This window comes from Anomaloglossus baeobatrachus, chromosome 10 (assembly GCF_048569485.1).
Source record: "Anomaloglossus baeobatrachus isolate aAnoBae1 chromosome 10, aAnoBae1.hap1, whole genome shotgun sequence".
NCBI lineage: Eukaryota > Metazoa > Chordata > Amphibia > Anura > Aromobatidae > Anomaloglossus > Anomaloglossus baeobatrachus.
This window is the reverse complement of record NC_134362.1, coordinates 63,802,847-63,812,423: the sequence shown is the minus strand read 5'-3', so window position 1 is coordinate 63,812,423 and position 9,577 is coordinate 63,802,847. Positions and strand designations below refer to the sequence as shown.

At 45.7% G+C, this 9,577-nt stretch overlaps 1 long non-coding RNA gene across 1 annotated transcript; it reads right to left on the bottom strand.

Moving 5' to 3' along the window:
• Nucleotides 1-224: 224 nt before the first annotated feature.
• On the bottom strand, nt 225-9,346 carry LOC142255374 (uncharacterized). Its single transcript, XR_012727415.1, has 3 exons — nt 9,274-9,346; nt 6,903-6,943; nt 225-302 (listed from the first exon to the last, which is right to left on the bottom strand). It is a non-coding gene; the product is annotated as an uncharacterized LOC142255374 (long non-coding RNA).
• Between the last annotated feature and the right edge of the window lie 231 nt (nt 9,347-9,577).

The window sequence follows — 9,577 nt, the reverse complement described above, 5'->3', positions numbered from 1 at the left end:
CATCCATCCCTTTATCCTATTATCTAGGAAAGCTGACATGTTTGTTCCCAAGCACAATGCCCAATGATATTGAACTAAAGGGCAATAATATAGATATTTGGGGGTAGATTTTGCATTGGGTCCCACAAACTTTGTTTTGCCGCCGCCTGCAGAGCTGACTTTACCATCATATTCCTACTTACCAATGGGCACGCTGCATTATGCTGAATATCGGTACAGTGGATCCCCAGCTTCGTGGTGCTGTTTGCACTTTTTGTACATACACAACTCTGGCAGTCATCAGTATATACCTGAGCTCCGGGCTGGGGGAGAAAATGTCATTGTTCATCAGTAAGAAATTAATTTTTTCTGTAAGAACTGAAATAATATGATTTATCCAAATACATTATAAATATTCCACTTGCCAGAAATATTGCAGATTTGTATAAATTTCAATGTTCCAGTTTTCATTGAAAATATACATTTTATTAAACTCATTTCATATTTTGTCATCAAATTTCTAAAATTAAATGAGCAGAAATCAGTGTAATCATCATTGTCTGTATGTTAAAAATGTATAATTTTGACTTTGTGCTGCGAACACTAGAGGGCGCTAACTGTATACGCAACTAGCATTAAACTCAATGGGAGCTTTAGGAATCTTTATACAATGGAGCGCCACCTAATGGTGGCTACCGATATTGTGTTAATTTATTCATGGATCAACCAGTTTAAGAAAGGACCGGTCACATTTTCAGCGTTTTTTTGTCTCTTCCGTAAACTAGGTTTTAAGAGCTAATTTGTGTGTATCAGCTCACCGTGTATAAGCTCACTCCTGGCTTTAGGTTTTAAGAGCTCTAAAAAAAAAATGTGGTTCCGGTATTTAACAAATTTTTGCTTTTTTATTCAAATACAAGGGGCCTACTTTTTATGTAATTTTTATACAATTTTTTAATTCCTTTTTTATGAAAATAGAAAAGAATAAAAAAATCACATTTTTTGTAATTGTTTTATTTTCAAGTAATTTTATTGGGATTTTTATACAACATTAACAGGAAAAAAAATCAAGTTAATGACTAGTATATGTAGTATATATATGTTACAGGCAATGTATGAAAACCCGGCATTCTATAGAATACCTAGGCAATGTATACAATCCCTGTCGTTTTCAGACAAGGTATGAAATATCTGCGTTGTTCTATACTTTGCCTAGGCATTACATAAAATGTCTAGATATTATAAAGAATGACAAGAACTGCTCAGGCAAAGTCTGATATAATGCCCAGATTGGAAAATTTAACCATTACATAAAATGTCTAGGTGCCCAGATTGGAAAAGTTAGCCATTACATAAAATGTCTAGGTGCCCAGATTGGAAAAGTTAGCCATTAGATAAAATGTCTAGATATTATAAAGAATGACAAGAACTGCTCAGGACAAAGTCTGATATAATACCCAGATTGGAGAAGTCTTTAGTAACAAAAAGTCAAAAAACTAATGAAAGAAGAAATCCTAAATGAACAACAGGATATCTTTACTGGGAAAAACACAAAGAAACAGAAGTGTCATTCCTGACTATTAGGGGCACTTTGCACACTGCGACATCGCAGGTGCGATGTCGGTGGGGTCAAATTGAAAATGATGCACTTCCGGCATCGCATGCGACATCGCAGTGTGTAAAGCCTGGATGATACGATTAACGAGCGCAAAAGCGTCGTAATCGTATCATCGGTGCAGCGTCAGCGTAATCCATGATTACGCTGACGCGACGGTCCGATGTTGTTCCTCGCTCCTGCGGCAGCACACATCGCTGTGTGTGAAGTCGCAGGAGCGAGGAACGTCTCCTACCGGCCTCACTGCGGCTTCCGTAGGATATGCGGAAGGAAGGAGGTGGGCAGGATGTTTACATCCTGCTCATCTCCACCCCTCCGCTCTGATTGGCCGGCTGCCGTGTGACGTCGCAGTGACGCCGCACGACCCGCCCCCTTAACAAGGAGGCGGGTCGCCGGCCACAGGGACGTCGCACGGCAGGTGAGTGTGTGTGTGAAGCTGGCGTAGCGATAACTTTCGCTATGCCAGCTATCACCACATATCGCTGCTGCGACGGGGGCGGGGACTATCGCACTCGGCATCGCAGCATCGGCCTGCGATGTCTTAGTGTGCAAACCCCGCCTTAGTCTTTAGTAACAAACAGTCAAAAACATGAAAGATTAAATGCAAAATGAACAACAGGATATCTTTGCTGGGAAAAAAAAGGAATCAAAAGTGTCATTCCTGACTATTTGTTGCAGCATGGGAGGCTAGAATGGCATTTTAATGCTAAGGGCAACTGAGCCAGTTTCACAGATCTGCTGTTGCGTGCTATGTCCACCTACTTTTGGAAGGACCACCCCTGTAGTATTCTACACTCCGCCTGTTTGTCATTTAGGTATTCTATAGAATGACTAGGAAATGTATGAACATCTGATGTATTTCATACTTTGACGACCCATTTCCGGCATTGTGTACATTGCCTAGGTATTCTATAGAATGTCTGTTTTTACACATTGCCGGTTACATATATATATATATATATACTAGAAGGTGGCCCGATTCTACGCATCGGGTATTCTAGAATTTACGTATTGTGTAGTTCATGTATGATTTTTGTTATAGATATAGATATAGATATATATATATATATATATATATATATATAGATGTTGTTGTGTGTAGTTACCAAGTGTTTGTGAAGGGCGCTGTACATGTTCTGGGTGTTGTCTGGGTGTGGCGGGGGTGAGAGCGGTGTTGTATGTGTGTTGCGTTGTTTGTGGAGCGCTGTGTGTCTGTCGCGTTGTGTGTGTGTGTGTGTTGCGCGGTTTGTGTGGGTGTGGTGTGTTTTGGGGGGAGGTATGTTTTGTGCAATGTGTGTTGTGCGGTATGTGCGTATATTTATGTATGCCGCGGTGTTTGTGTGTTGGTTGTTGTGTGCACCTCCCATCGTGCTCCATCCCCCATGCTGCGCACCCCCCATCGTGCCCCATCCCCTATGCTGCGCATTCCCCATCGTGCTCCATCCCCCATGCTGCGCACCCCCCATCGTGCTCCATCCCCCATGCTGCGCACTCCCCATCGTGCTCCATCCTCCATGCTGCGCACTCCCCATCGTGCTCCATCCTCCATGCTGCGCACTCCCCATCATGCTCCATCCCCCATGCTGCGCCCCCCCATCATGCTACATCCCCCATGCTGCGCACCCCCATCGTGCTCCATCCGCCATGCTGCGCACTCCCCATCGTGCTACATCCCCCATGCTGCGCACTCCCCATCGTGCTACATCCCCCATGCTGCGCACTCCCCATCGTGCTACATCCCCCATGCTGTGCACCCCCCATCGTGCTACATCCCCCATCGTGCTACATCCCCCATCGTACTACATCCCCCATGCTGCGCATTCCCCATTGTGCTCCATCCCCCATGCTGCGCACCCCCATCGTGCTCCATCCCCCATGCTGCGCACTCCCCATCGTGCTCCATCCTCCATGCTGCGCACTCCCCATCGTGCTCCATCCTCCATGCTGCGCACTCCCCATCATGCTCCATCCCCCATGCTGCGCACCCCCCATCGTGCTACATCCCCCATGCTGCGCACCCCCCATCGTGCTCCATCCGCCATGCTGCGCACTCCCCATCGTGCTACATCCCCCATGCTGCGCACTCCCCATCGTGCTACATCCCCCATGCTGCGCACTCCCCATCGTGCTACATCCCCCATGCTGCGCACCCCCCATCGTGCTACATCCCCCATCGTGCTACATCCCCCATCGTACTACATCCCCCATGCTGCGCACTCCCCATCGTGCTACATCCCCCATGCTGCGCACCCGCCATCGTGCTACATCCCCCATGCTGCGCACACCCCATCGTGCTACATCCCCTATGCTGCGCACTCCCCATCGTGCTACATCCCCCATGCTGCGCACTCCCCATCGTCCTACATCCCCCATGCTGCGCACCCCATCGCGCTACATCCCCCATGCTGCGCACCCCCCATCGTGCTCCATCCCCCATGCTGCACACTCCCCATCGTGCTACATCCCCCATGCTGCGCACTCCCCATCGTGCTACATCCCCCATGCTGCGCACCCCCCATCGTGCTACATCCCCCATGCTATAATAGTTCTCCTATTATACTCAGAGAGGAGTATAATAGGAGGACTGTAATAGGAGGAGTAGTCCTGGGGGGAGAGGAGTATAATGCCGGCTCCCTGCACATGTGTACCGGGAGCCGGTGTACGCTGATAACTATGATACATATCGGGTAACTAAGGGACCTTAGTTACCCGATGTGTATAATGGTTACCAGCGTTCACGGCCTCCGTCAACCTTGCGATGCTGGGATCTTATGTCTGGCGATGCTGGGATCCTGACGGAGCCGGTGTACACTGGTAACTATGATACACATCGGGTAACCAAGGGACCTTAGTTACCCGATGTGTATAATGGTTACCCGCGTTCACGGCCTCCGTCAAGATCCCAGCATCGCAAGGTTATGTCTGGCGCTGCTGGGATCGTGACGGAGCCGGTGTAGAAGCAAGCGATATCCCAGGATGTTGTGAGTGTGTGGATGTGATGTGTGAGGTGTGTGTGAGAGTGAGTGTGATCTGATGTGTGTGTGTGTACTCACCTGGGAGTCGGAGCTCCGTGTCAGTTGGGCCAGAGCGAGCGTGCATTGCGTGTGGGGGGCGGGGCCTGCAGAGAGCCGGGGCGAGAGGCCAATCCGTGGGGGGGGGGCGGGGCCATGGCGAGCCCAGCGGCCAATCAGCTTTGTGTGACCGTAAGGACACAATTTTGGAGCATGACAGACAGACAGACAGAATAAGGCAATTATATATATATATATATATATATATATATATATATATATATATTAGTATAGTAGTATTGTATAATAATAATGTAATAATATTTCTAGTAAAAACAAGGAAGGTAAGGAGGGGAAAAAAAGGACAAGGAGAAGGGTAGGAAAGCGAAGGAGTCTTTATTAGAAAGGGAGAGAAGAGTGGTGGAAACAATTGGGGAATATTCGATAAGTTGTGAAGACAAAAGAATGTATAGAACAAAACACAACCAAAAAGATTTATATACTTATATAGAAAACTGGATAAATTAGTTATATAGAAATTATAATATATAATAATAATAATGTAATTTTTTTTATGACTGCGAAAAACTACTATAATACATTTAAATGTCATTCCCTTTTCAATAATTATATTTATATGTCGGATACGTTTTTGTTTGTTTTATTTTCTTCTAGAAGTAAGACCAGAAACAACGATTCTGACTTGTTCTTGGTTGTGCTTGTAGCTTGCTAAGTTCACACTAATGTATGAAATATATTCTGATTTTCATCCAGAATAAAGTGATTTTTCATCTGTAATATCATCCCTACAGCTATCATTTGTATATATCAGCAGGGAATTAAATTTACAAACAGTTTCCTAACTTATTAATAACACTATAGAAGAAATGGTTAATCTGCAGTACCCTGAATGAAGAATCAATGAGATAAGTGATTTAAAGGGAATCTGTCAGCAGGTTTTTGCTACCTTATCTGAGAGAAGCATGATGTAGGCAAAGAGATTCTGAATCTAATGATGTATCACTTAGATTACTGGGTGAAACCATTCTGACACAGTGAAAGATATCATTTTTGCATTTAACAAAGCTGTGGGAATTGCCCCCGCCCACACCAGGCTTTCAGTGTACATTTCCATAGACAGATGCTGCTATTTACAGAGGAGGGCAGAGTTGGACTACAGCTCACACCTTCTGAGACCCACTAATTATAACGCTAAGAGGCTAAAACTAAGATTGCAGGTAAACAAAAGCAGACGTTGTGATAAGAGATGGCTGGCTGTAAACTGTATGTTAACTCTTACAACATGATAATTTCAAATTACATAGTAAAAATGTCCTGACAAAGTCCCTTTAATGTTAACACATTTCGGAGTCAATAGCACTCCTTCATCAGGACAATCCCAATAAGGTGACAGGTAACATACATCTGGTATACTGTATATAAAAATAATTTGAAAAAAAGCGCATAAATAATGGCAAGTGGTCAGCTGGTACATCAGTACAAAAAAACATACAGAAGGACACAGACATCAGTAAAGGCGGCGTTACACGGTACGATATATCGTGCGATATGTCGTCGGGGTCACGGAATTCGTGACGCACATCCGGCATCGTTAGAGATGTCGTAGCATGTGACACCTCCGAACGACTGTTAACGAGCAAAAATACTCACCTTATCGTTGCTCGTTGAACGTGGTTCATTTCCATAATGTCGTTCCTCCTTCTGTGCGCCGGTTGTTCATCGTTCCCGTGGCAGCACACATCGCTAAGTGTGATACCCCAGGAACGACGAACAACAACTTACCTGCGTCCCGCCGGCAATGAGGAAGGAAGGAGGTGGGCGGGATGTTACGTCCCGCTCATCTCCACCCCTCCACTTCTATTGGGCGGCCACTGTGTGACGTTGCTGTGACGCCGAACGCCCCTCCCCCTTCAGGAAGAGGATGTTCACCGCCCACAGCAACGTCATTAGGGAGGTAAGTACGTGGGACGGGGGCTTAACGACTTTGTGTGACACGGGCAATGAATTGCCCGTGACGCACAAACGGCGTGGGCGGGTGCGATCACTCATGCGTTCGCACGATAAATCGTTGCGTGTAACGCTGCCTTTAGACTCATCTGTGTAAGCAGCTTAGTTCAAAGTCTTCATTTATGGGAAATAAAATAGCGCTACATGCCTTAAAAATCGATGGAACCGTTTAGTACCACTGGTGTATGTCATGTAAGGGAACACAGCCTTATATACCAAGATATAATAAATATATTCCATATGTAATATCTGTTATTTAAAGCGATCCTTACCATAAATTCTACATTGTCGTGCACACAAACTTTCTTTGGAACTGTAAAGACAGGAATAGTTAATTTTACATTATTTCTCCAAGGCAACATCACTTCTGTTACATGTACTGAATATTTACTATTCTATAACAAAAAATACAAATTTCCCATTTACTTTTTTATATACTAAAGGAGTTACAATTTCAACTTGTTTTTTTCGTACATTGTACCCCTTAAAGGGCGATTCCCATCTTCATATCATAGTTAGATATTGTCAGAGAGTACTTGTAAATATAAGGAATTTAGTAGTTTTGTCAAATTTGACATCCTTTCTTGAGATATTAGCACTTGTCTTCTGTTTACAGCTCATAAACTTGGAGATCGACCACTGCTGTAAGACCGCAGAACATCTCTAGATTTATATCAGGACAGCAGTGCTGTTTTCTATTGAGCTTGTAAGCACTGGCCAGGATCACAGGACTGCGCGGTTACCCCTAATCCCCGTAAGCTACATAGCTATATAGCAGCAGTGGTCGGTCTCTTAGGAAATGAACTGTAAACAATCAAAAAAGTGTTAACATCTATAGAATGGCTGCAAATTTAATAATCAGTAAACTACAAAATTGCTTGTAGGTTCAAGAACCAGCCAACAATATCATCTATAAAGGTGGAATAACCCATTAACAGGTGCCGCTAATTAGTGGTTTTGAGATCCCCACAGATCATTTAAAGGGAACCTGTCATTCCCCAAATGCTAATAACCTGCAGACATGGGGTTACCTGCAGGTCAATGCCGTTCTGAAGCCATATGAATGCACAGCTGCTGTGAGAAACTAAATTTTATTCCTCCCAGCAGCCGCCAGATTTCAGTCACCGCTTAGTTCGTAGTGAGTGGCGGCTGTAACAATGCCTAGCAATGTCTCACTGCCGACTCAGCACTGATGTCCTGTTATCAGTCAATGTGCCAGGGCACGGTTGCAGCTGCCCTTCATTATTTACTGAGCAATCACTGAAGTTGCACCAAACACGCCTCTACGACTGAAAGTCGGATGCCACCGGGAGAAATAAAGTTCATTTCCTCCCTGAAGCCAGGCTTCCAGTGTGGCTACTATACGGCTTTAGAATGTTAGTAACCTCCAGATTAACCCCATAACTACATGTTTTTTTTACATGACAGGTTCTGTGTTGCCCAGGGATAGGGGGTACTCAGATCCGGGCCAAGGGGTCACTTCTGTAGGTATCACGGTGGCGTGACCCAGTCTGTGATCCCAGGCTCAACAAAAAGGGATTAGGTAAGGGAGATTGTCCGTGACGCCACCCGTGGGTTGCGGTGATGAGATGGTGGCACCGCCGCTGCCTCTGGGGATCGTGCCCGGGGCAGCAAGGTGAAATCCCCTCCATGGGTAGGGGAGTTGTAGTCCCGGGGCCCAGTTAGGAGTTGTGGTGGTGGCAGGGATTGCAGGGAGCAGGAAACTCACAGTTCGGTTGTCTTAGTGTTGGATGAAGTTAGGCTGATGTGTGTGGTCATAAAACACAGAGTCCTCTGTAAACCAACTTGCCGGTGACCGGGAGCCTTTTGAAGGGGTGTGCTGGTCCCACACATGGTGCAATGAGCAGGAGCCCTCTTTTTTTTGCACTGCACCTTGTAGTCTGCTTAGCTCCTCTGGTTGGAACGGGGGGGAAGTCCACTTCCCTGCACTATTCCGGGTTCCCGATGCCGGCGGGCCACTACCCGGCCCCGGTCCACTTTGGGTCCTCTCCTAGTGCCTGACCTGTTCCTGGAGTCCAGGGGCTCCAACCCCTGACCACTCTGCAACTTTCTCTGCAGCCCAGCAGACACACTCCTGACTGCTCGGCTGCTCTCCTCCGACTGACTGAACTCCTCCCCTGGTGCTCTTTTCAGCTCCTAACTGGGGAGAGGGGCGGCTGCTCATATGTACCATGTGGGGGTGGTGTGTGTGTGTAATCCCAAGGAGAAAGCGATTCCTGTACCCTTGGTGGGGGGTACAGTCATCTGTGACTACCTGGTTTTGCCAGGGTGTCACAGTTCTCTTTAAATAACAGAATAGAAGTGATCATCTCATCAAGCTAAAATGTTCATCTTCTTGATAAAAGCATGCCTGAAATGGTGTTTAGACACATCAACTATCCTTTGAGCCTGTACACAGACCACTCTGCAGGCACGCTGAGCGCTTTTGCCTGATGAGTTATGGCAGCTTTTCGATCTATCGGTAGAAGTCCCAGAACTTGACTCCTCCCAACCATTGGCATCTTGTGTAAGGGGGTAAAAAGTAATAAAAAAAAAAAAAGATCGGTACAGTATGGTTTAAGAAAAGACAAAAATATTGAACAGATTCAGTAGACAGTGATGGTTTCAGAATAATGGACTTACTACATTGATACTGAATACAGCAGTGTCCATCTTCAATGCTTCCAACAGCTTCATAGCCGACTTTGCAGGTGGGGGATGTGGTGTTACATCTACTTACATTACACTCTGCAAGTGAAAACAAACATTGTTTGGAGGACCGTACCACAGTATCGGCTGCAGGTGAGTATTACATTCCTAACGGCAAAACTGTTTCCACTATGGCCCCTTAGTGATACACAAGTGTCTTGTACCATTCGACCAGAAGCCCATGGACAGACCAGCACTATGCCTGGTAGAAATATGAAGTATATGTAGCCCTAAGAGC